This window comes from Larimichthys crocea, chromosome XIV (genome assembly GCF_000972845.2).
Source record: "Larimichthys crocea isolate SSNF chromosome XIV, L_crocea_2.0, whole genome shotgun sequence".
In the NCBI taxonomy this organism is placed as follows: Eukaryota; Metazoa; Chordata; class Actinopteri; family Sciaenidae; genus Larimichthys; species Larimichthys crocea.
The window spans coordinates 10,348,967-10,367,383 of record NC_040024.1 but is presented as its reverse complement, the minus strand read 5'-3'; the positions used below and the strand labels follow the sequence as shown (position 1 = coordinate 10,367,383).

At 41.1% G+C, this 18,417-nt stretch overlaps 1 protein-coding gene across 2 annotated transcripts in view; it reads left to right on the top strand.

Annotated features, from left to right (window-relative positions):
* Nucleotides 1-18,417, top strand: part of gal3st3 (galactose-3-O-sulfotransferase 3) — a 46,755-nt gene that overhangs the window by 9,711 nt on the left and 18,627 nt on the right. Inside the window, exon 1 of one of the 2 annotated variants that reach the window (XM_019264684.2) lies at nucleotides 4,080-4,556. The exons of the other annotated variant lie outside the window; for it this stretch is intronic. The gene's annotated coding sequence lies outside the window, so the exon portion shown is untranslated. Of the gene's footprint in view, nucleotides 1-4,079; nucleotides 4,557-18,417 lie in introns of those variants that run through there. 2 annotated transcript variants of the gene reach the window in all.

The following is an 18,417-nucleotide window of genomic DNA, read 5'->3' as shown; positions in this document are numbered from 1 at the left end:
AACTCCGTTCAGCTTAAACGTTGAATAGAAAAATGTGGACATTGTGTTTTTTGTAGCAATAGTTGAACTCGTCTGTCTTGTATCATTTCAGTTTCTTGGCTGTGTGAACATATAGTAGCTTTGTCCACCCACCAAAATGACATAGAAATGATCTATGTCTCTTCTTCTTCAACAAATATTTCTTTGCTGGAATTTCACATATTGCAGAGAGGCCACTACAATTCAATGAACCCACAACTGTTTTTCTTAGAGCTTGGCTTATCTTAAAGGGATTCAAACCACTGACCTCAAGCTGTGTTTTACCTGTTCACAACATCACAACGCTGATATCATTCAGCCCACGAGGGAAGGAGCGTCAGTGGTATGAGGGACCCTGCTGAGGTCAGAGCAATGTCACAGTCCTGCCAGAGCGCGCTCCATGTCTGCTGATTGCAGCCTGACAGCTCAGATGGAAGATGAAGCCAAGCATGTCCAGCAGACAGAGCCAGGGCTATGTTTGTCCTGGCTTCACTTCTTTAGAAGACAAAGGACGAATGTGTGACATCCATACTGTGTCAAACAAACCATTTGTATTGCCTATTGTTGTATTATAGAGAGATTAAACAGGATATTTTGCAATTTCCCAAAGCACAAGTAGATTTTAAATGAAAGTCCTGAGCACAGTGAAGCAAAAATTAACATGAAAATACGTTTTTGTCCCCAAAGAGAAATCCTTTTTCGCAGCACTAGAGATTGTTAGTGAAACTGCAGAGGAAGTCTCATCCAGTTGTGTTTTCCTTATTTACACTGGTTACACCCAGATTGGGCGTTGTTCTGCTCTGGTTGCTGACATGCTGCCTTAAAATCCAGATAGTCTTTTGGGAAAAATACCAGTGTAGTGATGCATTTTTTTTTTTGTGCACAGTGCAGTAAACACGATACATTCGCAGGAAGATTGAGAAACACGTCCCCCTGTATTTTTCAAATTAAATCAATCACAGACCACAAAAGGCGGGAGAGGAAACAAAAGAAAGGATCCAATCAATCAGAAAATAGCCCCTTAAACAAATATTGCCCATTCAGCACAGCGGCGTCATGCATTATTGCTGACTTACCAACAAGCTCAAAAGTATTAATTATAATGCCGGCAATGTGTTTAACGAGCTATGGACAAACTCTACAGCTCATCACAGAGAGGATCAATAAGAAGAAAAGACAGCGATGCCTAATCAAAGTCTACTGCTCCTCTCTGAAATAATGACCCATATGGAGGAGGCAATATGCTGCAGTGTGGCTTCCAAACACAATACCTCATTTAATCATCACACCCCAGAATCCAGATCATTACTCAAACAATCTGGCTGTCATGATCCAGCAAGCATCCATAGCCTAGTTTTCCTCGTTGGAAAAACACCTAGCAGTTACAGAGGGATGCGGTTCAAATAAAACATCAAGAGGGAGCTGCGTTTAAAAGAAGGCAAAAGCCAGAAATTACAATAAGGTCAGCGGCTATAAATTGTCTTTTAAGTAGGCTACCAGTGACTCAATATGAGTGCATGAGAAGATTATAATAATAAAACAACCACGAGGTGCAATAAAGTCTTTCAAACCTTGCTATTACAGTAACTCACTATGACACAGTCTCCTTATGAATTATATAGATAAATGCGTTCAAAGCCTGTCAGATTAATCAGCCGTACACATGCTGCGTATACAGAGTATACCAGGAGAATACTAGGTGTGGACGCGAAACTGCATTGCTGACTTCAAAAGTTAAAATAAAATCAATAATGTATGAAACGTGTGGAATATTCTAAGGGCTGAATATTTTAAAACGCTTTAATTCGCATGTGCAAGCAGTTGAACAAGTATGAAGAGTCGAAAGTCTTAATTAGGACATTTAAAGGTTTGAATGGGCAACTGTAGATATGAGTTGGGAAAAAGTGCAGAAAGGATTATGAATACTTCATGGGAAGAGGATGAAGGATGCAAATTATAGCTCCTATAATCTGGGACATTTACTGTATAGCTGGTGTAAGTTATGTACAAACACCTGTAGGGATTTTAAAGCAACGTTGGAGAGAAATTGGTTGGTTTTGTGGTTTAAAGCCCCCAGTTTCCAACTGTAATAATATTAATTCTGATCCAAAATTAATAAGTCGACAGCTTTACTAACAGCCTCTGATCCAAAATTAATAAGTCGACAGCTTTACTAACAGCCAAACATCGAGCAAGGTCAACAACACGAGACACTGAAGCCAGCTAATATTACTGACTGTCTTTCAGCCTTTTGTTTCACCGAGCTCTCACCAACGACTAAAGGCCTGTCCCAGATTTACTCTTGTCTGTTCTCTATCTTCCTCTGTCACGCTCTCATTTTCTTTTCCTACCTTTCTCTCTCTCTTTGTCACCACACCCTTCATTTTTTTTGCTTTGTCAAGTCCATAGAGGCCGCTGAGCCCAGTTACATTGCCTGCTTGCCTAGCTCCGGTTCTGGCATGACACTGGCTCTGCTTCACCCACAGCCCCATGCTATAAAAAAAACTCTTCCACTGCTCTGAGCTCACTCAGCGTTGCATGTAAATGATTTCAAATCTGTAATGTTATGACAGAAAAGTTTACACAGTGTTGCTTTATTTGGTGACTCCAGCTGACTACGACCCTTATAAGAATATGCAGCCATGGAAAATATTCAAAACACTGTCCGTCGGGAGTAAAACAGGAAGTATGGGGTCCTCAGAGGAATGGATGGAACGGTTTTACCACTTATACTTTGCTTATTTCATGTACCCAGCTGCACTGTGAGAAATGTCTGTAGATTTTACGGTAAACAACTGTCAAACCATGACAGTAAAAGACTGTCAAATATGTAATCAAGTATGACTGTGTTTTCCTGTATACAGTAAAACACAGTCATAAGGAAATGTATAGAGACTAAAGTCGTATTTTATATCACATATCTTAATTGTACAGTAAAAAAAACGTAAATGCCGGTTTGGCAGTTTTTCACCGTAAAATCCACAGATTTTCCTATCCTATATTTAAAATGTAGGATAAAACGACAACCTTACGTCAAATCAACAGTATAAATTTATAGAGAATAAAGTCGTATTTTATATTACAGACTGTTGTGTATTGTACAGTAAAACACCGTAATATTTAACGGCATATTTTATGGCCTTTTACTGTCATGGTTTGGTTCAAACCCACAGACATTCTAAAATATGGAATAAAATGCCTAAAGTACTAATATCTGTTTACTGTAATATTGGGTTTGAACCAAACCATGACAGTAAAAGGCCATAAAATATGCCGTTAAATATTACGGTGTTTTACTGTACAATACACAACAGTCTGTAATATAAAATACGACTTTATTCTCTATAAATTTATACTGTTGATTTGACGTATAAGGTTGTTGTTTTATCCTACATTTTAAATATAGGATAGGAAAATCTGTGGATTTTACGGTGAAAAACTGCCAAACCGTGACTGTAATATTTAATGGCATTTACGTTTTCTTCATACAATATAACTCCTGTGCCTGGTTTGCACTTTACGCTGCAAAATAGTGACATGGAGAATTTGATTTGATTTGTTTACGACAGTTTGAGAGAGTGAGTGGGAGACACAGACAGTGAATGGGAGTGAGGGAGCGCTGCCGGTAAATCAGTGAAATAAAAAGTTATTCCCTGATTGTTTCACATTCAGCACAAGCTGACACCCCTAAATCAGTCCTAACTCTACTGATGAGAAGTAAAGAAACACTCGAGCATGGGGAGTGTAGGAACAGTCTACGATCAGGAGCTGCATTAACATGTTCTGTTAGAAAAAAGGTGAGAATAATGCATCAGGGAGCCTCTTTGGTTCTGCCTACAGGGCTCACTAATCACTAAATGGGGAACATTTACATGTCAGTCAGCTCTTTGAGTTCCAGTTCAGATTCAAATGAACTTTCCCGGAATGACTTTAACACAACAGAGCGAAGAAAACACACGAGGATCACCTGATCAGAATGATAAAAGTTTATTATAATCACTGTTATCCATGTGTGTGTGTGTGTGTGTGTTTGTGTGTGTGTGTGTGCGTGTGTGTGTGTGTGTGTGTGTGTGAGGACCATGTGTGCGCGCGTACAGCACGCCTCCCCGCATCACAGGCACAAACGCGCACGCATTGGCTGGCTAAAGAGAGAGAGGGAGAGAGAGGGAGAGAGGGGGTGGGTGGAGGAGGGTGGGAGAGGAGCCGGGGTGAGGGGGAGGCAACCGTCTCCCGTTTTGTTGCAAGAGGAGTCGCGAGGAGCCTCGGATGACAGACAGATCTGCTGCCTCACCGACTGCGACACCTGAACAATCCCCCGAGCCGATGAAGGAGAGCGAGCTGTAGGCGACAGAACAAGGAGGAGGAGAAGGAGGCTATCCTAAAAAATAATAAAAAAGGAGAAGAAGAGGAGGAGGAGGAGGAGGAGAGGTAAGCGAGGGCAAGCAGCCTGCTGGCCGGGACACGGAGCCCCGTCCAGGAGGGGGAAGAAATCACCGCCACGACCGTCACATCACATCACAGCTCCTGAGGTGACAAAGGTGGGTGACGGCGCGTGTTTTCAGCATCCCTGTCCTACATGGCAGCTTTAATCCCCACAGAGGAGTAACAGTAGACATGTCTGGTGTCTGTAAAAAAAAAAAAAAAGGGGCATTTGTGTTTGTTTCTGTTGTACCACAGCTCCTCCGGCGCTTCCCTCCCGTCTCCCTCTGCTCTCTGACGGAGACAATTACGCACCGACGCGCCGCTTCTGATAAAAGCGGATTTATGGATGAATGGATGTCTTGAGGAAAACGCATTACACAGGCGGCATGTGTGTGCCCATTTGGGGACGCGTGGCCCCAACAACCAAAATTAATCAGATATGGCCCATACTTAATAACCAGACCCCCTTGAAGGGGAGGGGGGGCTTTTGTTGTTTATGTCCTGGAAGAAGCGTCGTATGTGTGATGAGGTGGTGGTGGTGGTGTTGGTGGTGGAGGATGAGGGCAGAGGGGTGGTGGTGGTGGTGGTGGGGGTGTTTATCGTGATGGTCTCCTTGAGCTGATTGATTTCGCCTGTTCAGTCAGATTAGGAGTGCGCGAACACCTCAGCGGCAAATTAATTAAAGTGCACGCAAAGATTAACCGCCTAAGATGATCAGTGAGGAGAGGAGAGGAGGAGGGGGGTGCATCAATTAATGACAAACTATTTATACATCTGGGGCTGTATTGGATTGGATTGTGGCACCAATTGTTGCACGCGTGTTCAATATTTTCCATAACGCAGATTTGATCCCTCTCCATTAGTTGATTGGTTTTGTTGTTGGATGTAAAGTTGTTTTTTTCCCATCTGGTGTTAGAACATCAGTTAAATATTCTGTCACCCAGATTTGTGTTTCACAGCACATAGCAAGGCTGGAGGAGTTGATTGATGATGGAAGAGCTACAAAACCAGGAATGCTTTGACAGTGAAGAAGCTGCACGATGTTGAAATTATGGAGAAATGAAGCCAGAGCATCCACCCAAATAAACCCTTTAAAGAACGGAGGAGTAAGGAGTCATCCGATACAGATAGACGACTCAACATGTCACAATCGATCAATAATTTAAGACTTTTATCAGGCGAAAAAGGTCAAAACAGTTGCTGGCTCCGGCCTTTAAAATGTGTAAATAGTTTCTTTTGACTGTCAAAGGACTAAAAAGTAAATGACCAAACACGCTTGCATGAATTCGGTGACAATAATCTGCACGTCCGACACGTCCTCCTCAATGAATCTGTTGTTTTATTTAAAGTGTTTTGAACACGGACGGGTGACTCTAAAGGAGCGCCGCTCTTTAATAATTAAAAAGAAAATTTAAGTAAGAGCATTCAGGACGTCCTTAGACACTCTCGATGAGGAGAAACTCCCGCAGATAAACCCTTAAAATCAGCGACGACACAACACATGTCATAACCGATCAATCATTTCCATAATAGTTTGCTTCATATTGCTGCAAACTGTTTCTTTTGGCTGTTGGTGCATCCTAAAGGCAAACTGTGGCACACCCATAATTTGTTGCAGATGCTCGGTAACAATAATCTGCACGCTGACACTTCTCTGAGGAACTTATTTTGTATTTAGAGGAAGTTTTGGACAACTCAAATAAATCCTTTAAAGAGGGGAATGAAAATCAGAGTGGGTGGGCCCTTCATCAGTTAGAGTCCATTAATAATTTAAGACATTTATCAGTTGCTGGCTCCAGCTTCTTGTCCTTCACGTCGCTTTAAACTGACTGTTGGTCCCCTAAAGGACACATCCATGGTAATCTGATGGTAAAGTACATGCATGCTGACATGTCCTTCTCAATCATTCGGAGTGTTTTGCTCTGTTCGAGCTAGACTGATGTTAAATCTCGTCACCTTTTTCCCTCCATACATCCATCCATCCAGTCCTGCTCCTGTCCTGTCTCCGTCTCTCTCCTTCCTTCTCTTAGTGCCCGTCCCTCTCCTCCTCCTCTGTGTCTTCAGGAAGTAGGTTAGGAGAAGGGAGGGGAGGTGACTTAATAAACCCTTTTTGCGGCAGGTCATTTACAAGCACAGACCTGAAAAGGTTCCTCTTCTTCTTTTTTCCTCCCTCCTCGTCCTGGCGCGTCCACAAGAAAAGGCACAAGACCGAGTGATGAATGTGTGCTCTGTTTGGCGAATAGCAAAGCAGGGAATAACAATGGAGACGAGGGAGGGGCGGTGGGCAGAGCAGTGACACACACACACACACACACACACACAGACTAGCCTCTTGGAAAAAAAAAAAAAAGTCAATATGATAAAGGGTGTTGTGCTGACTAAGATTCACTGCATCGTTGTGTTAAGCCTCATCACAGGAGTCTTTTTAGGCTGAGGGCGCCCTTTAAAGGCCGGCGCTCTGGGAAGGGAGTTTATTTATACGATATCAGGCTATGATATAAATCCTAAGTGATATAAACCTCTGCCAAAAGGCAGAACTGTTTACTCCTTCCCCGGAAGCAAAATTACTCAGAATCGTTGGTATGTAACATAATTTCCTCTAATTGTTCAAGTCGCTGTCAGGCCGTATGCAGATGTTTCCTTGAGGCTCAAGTTCAGAAGTAATGCCTCAGTGCTTAAAGCCTAACTTTTACCAGTCTGACATTTATCATCATTTATTTAGCAAAGAAAAATCATTTTCTCTGGCTTTATGTCGGCAACTATTTGCTGAAACTAACAATTATTTCATAGTTTAGTTGTAGATAATCTATAAAATAACAAAAAAAGTTGTGTGAAATTCAAATTTCCCAGAGCCCATCGAGACGTCCTCGGGTATGTTTTGTCCAAAACGTCCAAAATATTTCACTCAATACGAGAGAAAAACAGCCGATCTTCACATCTGAGACTCTGAACTGAGAGAATATTAGAGTTAAATGTTTCATTTATTATTTGAATTGTTACAAATTAATTTTCCGTCGCGAATAAACAAAAAGTTAATAATAATACACACATTTCACCGCTTGTGTGGCTCGTATTGTTTGATTCTCACCTTTACTGACGTAATCAGAGTCAATTAAATCATCGTAAACGTTAATTTAACCCGTCAAGTCATCTAAGATGAATCGACGAGTGATGACAAGGCGAAAACACGTCAGCGATATTGAATTACAGATGAAGAGCTTTCTTCTCTTCTGTGCATATTTGGCGTAGACGGGAAGTGTTTCATGTGTTTCTGGCGCGGGAGGACGAGGCCTCGATGTGTAGAGCAGATTGTGACCGGTTTTTAAGATGGCCTGAGCGATTAGAGCACTTGGTGATTAAAAATTTACATGTGGGCATCTCAGCTCGCCGCGCAGAACCTTTTGGTTTGACCCCGGCTAACCTGCAAAAACATCCACGCACATACCATCCACTTGATCTCCTGTTGGGTTAAATCCTACCCATGAGTGGCCCTCCTCGAGTGGAAGCACACACACACACACACAAACATTGAACGCAGTCCAAATTTCGACCACTTTGATGCATTAGTGCAAAGGTGCATTTTCGCCACATTGTGGAAAATTGATTTCGATGTGCTGGCGCGTGCACGCAACAAGCACTGCAACCCAATTTCAGATTAGAGGCGAGCTCAGGGGTGACACAAATGTCGAGGGAGTTTGTAACGTTGGAAATAGCCTCTCTCCTCTATCCTCTTTGCTGTTGCTTATTAATCGAGTCAAATCAATCCCCACCGGAGAGGCCGTCATCTAAATAAGAGACATCTGTACACGAGCGTGTCTCGTTCTCAAATGTTAACGTGGAGCGGTGACTTCCGAAATGTTTTCAAACTCTGCATGTTAGCCACGGTTCTGACCGTGGCCGCTGTTGCCAGATAAAGACAGATGGACGAGGGGGTTTTTCTGTCAGTCGCCTGGGCTCGGCTCCAGGGGAGCTGCCCTTGGTGTGAACGTTTTCATCTACTTGTAGATGTCCACCAGACAGATTCCAAGCAGAGACCCTGGATTAAAATGGTCTGGGCCGGGAAGATTACGGGAGTAAAGTCCTGTATCTGGATGGCCCTGCTGCTCCGCATAAAATGCATTATTTATTATTGATACTGAAAGCATCTCTGTTTGGTCGTTGTTGTTGTTGCTGCTGTGTTCAAACAAACTTCTCTGAGTCCTCCCTGGTTCACTCATTTAGACTAAATTCAAAAAGCTGACCTTGATTTCTTCATTAATGCAGACGCAGAGGAAAAGTTACTGAGAAAAGATGTGATGTTGTAAGGAGGTTGTGGATATGTTGATGCTAATATATATATAACTAATTATAACGAAATCAGTTGTGCCGTTCATAATAATGTCAGAAAAATAGAAATTTAGATATCAGAATTGGTCGCCCTGTTTAAAATTTTCTTTGATAAAAAAATGAAATTTGATGATAGGTCATGTTGTATCTTTACTGAAAGGAGCGCTAAATGAAGTAAACATTCAAGGGTCAGGATTAGATTTGGCTCTTCTTCTTTCCATAAGTTCTTTCCGTATGTTAACGTATGCAAAATGATGTTACGTAAACCTTTGCATGTACCTGCTTCAGGTAGATAACTTGTATTTTCTATCATCTTTATTACAAAGATAACTTCTCCTTTTTTAAGGTTCAGTCCATGCATCTTTTTCAGGGCAATAAACTGTAAACTAAAACATAGAAATGTAGTTCACAGTCGCTTTTTTCAGACCTGAGTGGTGTCTGCAAGTATTCCCTTTGGGCTTCATGTCGCCCCAACAACCTTCAGCAATTAGATAGGGCAGCCCTGTATATATCCTGAGAGGCAAGACCCAGGGTATAAACAGTCTGCAAAGCACTTGCTTGCCTCTCTTTTGGCGTATTGCTTTGAGTGCATGGTAGTAATCGAAGGTGAATTCGATGGGTGTATCAGTTTTTTATCAACTTTGGTTGCTGGAGCTGAAAAAACAACCTCAATGGGAAGATCCATGCTGCTGCTGTTCTGGAGCTTTCAGTCACCCCACATGATGTTCATTAGCAGATGAACATGGATGCAAATGGGCTATGTTTTATTGATGACACGTAGCAAAGGGCCGCGGGTTGGAATCGAGCTTGGCCTGCTGTGATAAGATAAGGACTTGAGGTACATGAGGTGCACGCTCTACAGGGGGGTGCCCCAGAAAGGGACATTGGAGTATTTCAGCTTCCACACCAACCTGAAGATCATGTGGTATGATCAAAAGCTCGAGAAGAGCTTCTAAATGAGTGTTTTCTCAATAAATCACAGTATTCAGCACAAAGGTTTACATTTGTGGCAATTAATTTAAAATAACATCTCTTCTTCTGATAATGAGATTAGAGTTTTATATAACTGTTCCCATAATCAGATTATAGCTTCAAATGGGATTAGAGACACAACATACCCGATGTCATGTTCACTGTTTTAAAATTAGTTCTTGAATCGTTCACTGATTGGGATTTCTCATTCGTTTTTCCCCTAACTGTATCCCCGCCTGACACCTGAAGTGAAATAAAGGCAGGTACAGCTGGCATGTTGGCATATTGTGGTGTTGATAGCGGTTGTGATTGAACCCAGAGGAAACACAAACCCCCTCCTGAGGAAGGAAAAAGTCAAGGCTTATATTGCAGTGAAACCTACATCAAACAAAGCATCATCTAGCAGGAGAACAAATGGGACTTTAGTTAGGAGGTTAGTAAGGACACACTGTGTTGGCTATCAACTCCAAGGTCTGTAACAACGAGACATTCGATACGTTATCCATAGAAGAATCCATCGCACAAGATGATCTGGAAACCAGATAGTCCAAACTGAATATCAGTTTTCAGTTCCTGCTTCAATGAAGGGCTTCATTAAAGGGTTCTGGGTCAATAAATGCACGACTCCACTGATTTAAAGAGAAGTACAGTATACGATAAGGAACCTTTGCATTGTTGTCAGGTTTTAAAAGAGCCCGCTTAAAGCACAGCTTGTAAAACAGACCAAGACCTCTACTGAAAGTCTTCAAGCTGTGCTTCTTGTTAATAACAATGCATAATATTACCTCTCATTCAATAGCATACAAGGTGAAAACACTTCAAGGACTGAATAATGCTGACAAGTGCAACACTATTCTTTGTTGAGCACTATAGTCTTTAGATGAATCCCTTTTTACAAATCTTTAAATCTTTTGTTTTGCTTATTTTACTTTAAAAATAAGATTTTTATGTGCAAAAGAAGCTTATTTTAAGCATTATTGAAGTCTGCACGTACAAAATGAATTCATGCCTCTGAATTCGATTGTAGCTCCCTTTCCTTTTCTTTCATGCCCTCACTTTCCCCACACCTTCTTCATCCTGAAACGATACCTTTGGTCTAAAAAAAAAAAAAAAAGAAGGATGTAATGAGAGCGTTGAGCTGACCAGGCAGGCGAGTAAAAGCCTCTGTGAAGCGCTAAAGGTGTTTCCTCTGGAGTCAAACTCAGCCTGCCAGTGTTAGTTAAAAAGGGACTTCAACCCCCGCAGAGACGGGCAGGAATGGTTTGAACCCCCAGAGTGTGTGTGTGTCCGTCTGTGTGACACGCTTACCTTTGTGATCGTGAGTTTACGAGGTCTGCTTGCTACGAATGTGCACACGAGCTTTGTTTGTTCGCACAAGTGTCTGTGTGTTTATGTGTGCGCGTTGGGTGGAGGTGGAGGTGGAGGTGGAGGTTGCAGAGGGCATCCTCCCCTGGGGGGTTCCAGTCTGGCCCCTTAATTAATCCGATTTCTGGCCGGAGGGTCTCCTGTGTTATCAGGCCATTACAGAGTAGCTGGCTGCGTCCTTAACAGCCCGAGCCAGAGAGCACAACACAGGTACACACACCAAAAACAAGCACACCTTTATACCTCTGTACCTGTGAGGACGCTCATTGATACTAATAAAACCTTTCGTCAAAGGGTAATTGGGTTTTATTTTCTCACTTTGCATTCCTGGTTTAATTTTAACCTACTGTATTTACTATACTTGTACGTGGGCACTGTTTTCCAGGTTAATGAAGTACTGACATTTTGAAGGTGCCTTTGAGTTTTCTGCTTTACAGCTGGCCTTATTTACAACCTGGTTTATTTCCGTAAACTTCTAATCTAATCTAAGATACATTCCTCTACCGCATGTTCCTGGATTTATCATTAAACTTCACAGATGTTTACTTTGTGCACAGCATGACAAATTGATTTCCTTGTAGTAGTTCCTGGTGCAAATGTTTATTTCTGCTGTGAAGTTTTAACATTTTAACATGAGTCCCTTACGGAGACTGACTCGTTCTGGAGCCAGCCTCAAGTGGACGTTTGAGGGAACTGCAGTTTTTTTTTTTGGCACTTCCGCATTGGCTTCACTTCACAGCCACGGAGGTTGCCGTTTGGTTTTAACCCTCATACTGACTTTTTAAAGAGGGTCGGCCAAAATGTCCTCATATTCCACGAGAAAACTACGGTCCCCACATAGGTACAAGAATAAGAACACACAAACACATACGTACACACAATTTGAAGCAAGCGTGGCACAGAAACACAGCAAATACATGAGTGTATGTAGCATTCGGATATAACTGCACACACTAACACATATCATGTACTCCTACATGGACGCTGACACACTCTCCTTTACTTTTGCTTTTACTGTAACACACACAACAGTATCAGTTTGGCTGGCTGACTGCAGAGGAGTGTTTGTTTGAGACGCTCGAGTGGCGGAAGAGGGCGAGCACCGTTACTGCATCCTCAGTTGCTGCCCTCTTCCTGATATTCCTGTTTCCCCTATGGCTGGACCGAAGGTTCAACAGACTCTCCCTGTGGCAATCACGTATTAAGACCTTCATGAAAGAATGAGGCATGTAAAGAAATTCAAAACCTGCCATGCCAAGTTACAGTGGAACGATAATTGAAGTAGAAGACGACTGAAAGCCCAACATTTTAATATTTTCCAGTACTCGCTTTGTTAGGACCTAACTGAGTTCCTACACTTTAGTTTCATTCACTGAAGGAAAAAGCTGTGCAGCATGCATGGGAATGAATTACAATATAATATTTAAATATATATTTCTTGCCTTTCTCCCTGGAGGTTTGAAGAAGTTTCTAAATTTGTCATTAGTTGCTTTTTTTTTTTTTTTTTAGAAATAAGGTCGCTAAGAGGGTTTTTAAAAGTAGCTAAACCTAGAGTGAAATTTGCCAAGTTGGCAACGCTGGATGGAGGCGAGCAAATTACTATTAATAAATGGAGAGAACTGAAATCAGCAGTCACATATTTTCTAATTTTCTGTCTCATTTTCATCTGCAGTCTGAGGATAATTTCTTTTTACCACCTTCTTCGTTCTTTTTTATTTTATTTCCTATCTTCAGTGATGCGGTCAAACATTAAAATATACACTCCAGGGTAATCTATAACAATAAATATAAGCAAAGACAGTTATATGTTCATATATATTTTATTTTTATGTGACTCACTTTGGTCCCACCTCATTTATTTATTTCATTTCATACATTTTAAGGATTCACAAATAAAACGTGGGTCAGCCATTCATCCCTCTTCCCACTCCCTGACTTATTTTCTTATCTCGCCTCCTTTCTCGTTTTCCCTTTTCACTCCACTCTCTCCTCGCTCTTCGCCAAAGTTGTGCCTGCAGGCAGAGTGCCATCTGCTTTTGACATTTTTAGAATGAGGAGAACTTGTGAGAACAGTATGTTTATTGTTCCATTGTGGTTAATTATTCAGTCTCCGGCTCTCAGTTCGGAGTGGTCGGCTATCTGGAGGCATCGCCCCGACACAAAGCAGGACTGACACTCTGTGAAGAATCCGGCATTCGGAGTCTGTCGTCCCGATTCAGTTCTGCTCCGGTCCGGAAGTGACAGTTGGAGTTGACACCAGAATGAGACCCTCTTATTGTCGGTCCAGCGGTTATCCTTTGACCTCTCTCCTATGCTGAGTGCCAGAGCTGAGCCTCAAAACCAATGACTTATTCACAAAAAGCCATGTTGTCTGTCATATTCATAGCAGGAGGGACTCTTTAGCAGCAGTGGCCAGTCATTAGAGCATGCATGTGCAGCCCTCCCACCAGCCACAAAGATTAATGTGGAGTCAACAAGCTTATTAAAGTAGTTTTAAACATTTGAAATGAGCAAATAAAACAGTTTGATGTGGCTGTAAGTGACGTTATGCAGTATGAAGTATGATGTAGTCACAGCCTTGCCTCCATCTAATGCAAGTAAACGGGTGTAAAAAGGGGTGACAGCGTCCTAAAACCAATAAAACACTGAATGATAATCAAGACCTCACACAAATGAGTACGTATTTAGTATGCTTATAATCGGAATATCAGACTTTTAGCGGCTTTTCACTCAAATTTAAATTAATATTTGTGTTATACTTGTCATTTTTACGTAATACGGTAGCCATGTAGCTTTTGCAACCCAACAACAAGCAATAAAAACATAGTAGCATAGTAAGTTCCTGTTATGAAAAACTGGTTATTGTATGTTAAACTTATGTTATATACTGGAGATTAAATAGCCAAGCTGTAATCTGACTAAATGTTAGTTGGAGACCAAGCTACTTTTGGTTCTACCAAATGTATTACTACTAGAAAAGGCTTAAACTAGCGGAGCAAAAACATTTGTGGGCTGCGTTGCTGGATGAAAGTGCTAAAGGGCTGAAATTCAACTTATTCCCTCCTCAAATGTTTTTCTCTGTCTGTGAATAATAATGATTCCCAGTCCTGATTGAAACACCTCAGGTCTAATCACAACTGGACGTCCTCTCATCCTATTCCGCTCTCTAAATTACTCCTGAAACACCGACCACAATATTACAGGTTATCTGCCTTTTAATTTCCTTTCTTTTTTCTCTATCTAACATTATCTAACATTTTATATCCAACAGTATCTGTCTCATATTATCAGTTTGTAACTGTATCTATAGTCAAGGTCACATTTGAACTTAAATGTAATGTTAATCTTACCTTTATATGAATTTCCTGATGACGTGCAGTGTATCCGTTCATTTCATTGGGTCTTTATTGAACATCCAAAGGTGAACAGTATCTGTCTAACAGTATTTACAGTATCTAACAGTATATCAATATCTATCTAGCAGTGTGTAACAGTATCTGTCTAACTGTATCTATGGTATCTATCCAAGAGTCTCTTAAAATGTATCTCTAAAATTCAATTCAGTTTTATTTATATATCTCCAAATCATAACAAAAGTTATCTATCTATCTATCTATCTATCTATCTATCTATCTGGCCTGCTCTCCGTAGGTTTATCATTTTTGTCAAAATGTTTTTATCATACCTGATGTTTTTAGATTCATATTCCTACATTAATGTTTCATTTTACTGCTGTAGATGTTTATGGTTGATCTCGTTTAACCTACAGCAATGCCTCATGGTCTATATGAGCATCATATGTTTGTAGTAAAGGAACATTTCATCCTTCAGATCATCACAAACATTCAACATCAACACGTGGAGATACATGGACAGGAAGGGGATGAACAACTGTAATCTAAAAAGTTACTAGTAACTAATGCTCTATGTAGTGGAGTACAATAGTTTGCCTCTGTGATGTAGTGTACTAGAAGTATAAAGTTACTTAGAATAGAAATACTTGAGTAAAAGAGGAAACAAGTCTTTGTAAATGTGTACTTACATTTCACAGACAGATTTATCCCTGCTGTGTTTGTTCTTGTTCCTTTATTAAAACAGTCATTTATTCGGATATTACTTTTATTTGGATAAACACCAGAACCCAAAGAACTAATAAAAACAGAACTGACGGAATTTAATGAGTCTGAAGTTTAAGACATGAATGAGCTAATGCAACAAGCAAAGGCTGAAGCCAGCTCCACAGACAGCTCCAGTCTGAACCAGTTTGACAGCCATGTTTGATGCTTCACTGTACTTGTACTCAAGTGTAGGAGTGGGCGCAGTCTTTCCACATCTGCTTCCCAGAGAAAAGAGATTTGTATCATTTTATATCATCTTATATTCACGATTTTAGAGGCTTTATGTTGTGGACAAAGTCAAAGTTCAGGAGCCTCTGATGTCTTATGCTGTATTATTTATTGACGCTTGGCCCAAGGAGAATTAGAGACACTCTCAAAGTTCATCAGAAGTGCCTGAGTCGGTCTCACATTCTGCCCAACTCATCCTGGTGGATCGACTTTAAACCACAAGATAACACCACAAATACTACACGCCCAGAATTAGTCAAAGAGAATGTCTTTACCCATGGAGGTGTTATTGTCGGCATGTTAAGGAGACACAGATGTCTGTTTACACAGATTGGAACGTCAACAGCAGCTATCTTTTATGTCTAGGATGCAGCAATAGGTCTCTTTGACCCTGGCCACCACAGTGTTGAGATAGACTGGCACCTACTGTTCTCAACCAAAGACAAACAACTAATACTGAGGACCTCAAGGCCCACACGTGACCTCGTGTAACCTAAGGAGAGAAAATTCCATAACACTTTACACTCCTGGTCGTACAAAACAAGTTGATCTGAGGATGTCTATGAAGCCCATCTTCCCACTAATGATTTCCTTTTTTGGTTTTCCCCTTAGTAATGAACATTATGTTTCTTGTCCAAAATGACACTTCCTTTAGTCTGTTTCTCATGTCCTTGAACATTTTTAATTTCCTTTCCCAGGCAGCTTCAACAAACACATGCTAGATAAGGGGAATACACAAAATAAACAAAAAGACAAAGCACACATACACTCCCTCTAAGAGTTAAAACACCTGCAGCCCAGTACAATCCTAATTTTTATAACACTGTACTTGAGTAAATGTACTTAGTTACATTTGAGCGCTGTTGGCATCCAGCTTCATGATAAAGCTCGTCCCTCGCCAAATGTCCGTCCTCATGTGAACATGTGAGCATTAATATGACAGTCAGCTAAAGTTTGGACTTGTTGTCTGCTGTAAAGATGAGTGAATCCATTTGAACACACAGAAAGTTAGTGAAGGAAAAGTACAGCAGCTCTGTTGGGGAAGACTCGGACAGAGTTAAAGGAAACATTTGAACTCATGTTGGAACATACAAATATCAGAGACAGAGAAAACATGCAGCCTGATAAACATATCAGTGTGTTTAGAGTCACCATTTAAACAGACACACACACACACACACCTCTAACACACACCTTCATTAGACGAAACTAGAAAAACTTGTGTGTCATGTATGTTGATACTCTTTTATTTTAAGACACCCCGATCATTTGTTTCCAAGGCTTTAATGAGAGAGCGTTGAGCTGACCAGGTAGGTGAGTAAAAGCCTTGCTACGAATGTGCACACAAGCTTTGTTTGTTCACACAAGTGTCTGTGTGTTTATGTGTGCGTGTTGGGTGGAGGTGGAGGTGGAGGTTGCAGAGGGCATCCTCCCCTGGGGGTTCCAGTCTGGCCCCTTAATTAAAAAAAAAAACATTTGTGGGCTGCGTTGCTGGATCAAAGTGCTAAAGGGCTGAAATTCAACTTATTCCCTCCTCAAATGTTTTTCTTTGTCTGTGAATAATAATGATTCCCAGTCCTGATTGAAACACCTCTATTTGCCAGGTCTAATCACGACTGGACATCCTCTCATCCTATTCCGCTCTCTAAATTACTCCTGAAACACCGACCACAATATTACGGCTTATTTAATTTTTAATTTCCCAATTATCACAGCAGACGCAACCAGAATTAACCGAGGGGCCCTCACTTCTATCAGTATGATAAACGGGGTGATTTGCTTGCTTCAACCATAATCAACAAACCAGACACCCAATTAAGCCCATTTGACCCAGTCATAATTGGTTATGAACGAGGACGCCGCCTTCTCAAGCGGCTTCTAATTGCTTGCAGGGATTTCCACTGACAGAGCAATGTTATATTGATCCAGTACGTATTGATTTTGCTTATTGCTGCTTGCATCGGGGCTCATTAGCCTATGTTGTGTTCATAAATGCGGGGTTAGGGATGTGCGTCCTGGGTAGTACCATCTGTTTTCAAGATTAGATCTATTGAACTCCATTCCATTGCTGTTATGCTTGATATTGCTTTACACATAAAACACCTAAACATACCATGAATGCAATCATTTCTACATCGTCGGACTAATTAGGCTTCCTTCAGCAGCCGCGGCAGACGACAATGGCTGCACTTGGCAGCAAGTGCATGAATCCGATCATCTAAAATATTGTCGTAACATTTACGACCGCCGTCGAGATCCAGGGGTGTAGTAGGAGTGACAGAAACAGTGTCGGCGGGGTCCCAACGTGAGCAGCGTTTTTAAAAACAAAACCAGAAAAGAGTTATGACAAGACGGAGGTAAAAAAAAAAAAATCAGAGGGAAAGCAGCTGTTGACAAAATTCTTCCAAAAGAAAGTAGAGAGGCTTCGACTCGCTGTCAGTGTTTCAGAAGGATTTAACATAGCCAGGGGCGAGAGGGAGGCAGAGATTTGTGGTGGCCTCTCTTCCCAAGACAGTCAGTAATATTGTTCAGAAACATAGCATGGAAATTGGTATGCACACTGAATCATGAAAAATCTCAACATTTACTATTATACAACAATATTCCAGTTTCAGTTTGGTGACTTACAACGAGCTGAGAATACTGTACTCCTTAAAGTACTTACAAACACTTTAAAATATTAAAAAATCACATAGTAACTTGTGATATGTGATGCCTGTGTGCTCAAGCAAGCCGCCAAGCTGTTAATCCTGCATAACTTTAAGCCTTAATATAATGTGAACAGGTGAGTTGTATATAAATTCACCCTCAGTACAGTTGTCATGAACGGGGAAATTAGCTACAGAGACCAAAATTGTTTTTTGTACCAGGCTGTAAACATGTTTATTTCTGCTGTGAAGTTGGACATTTGGACATGGGGACTTATGGAGACTGACTCACTTCTTGGGCCAGCCTCAAGTGGACGTTA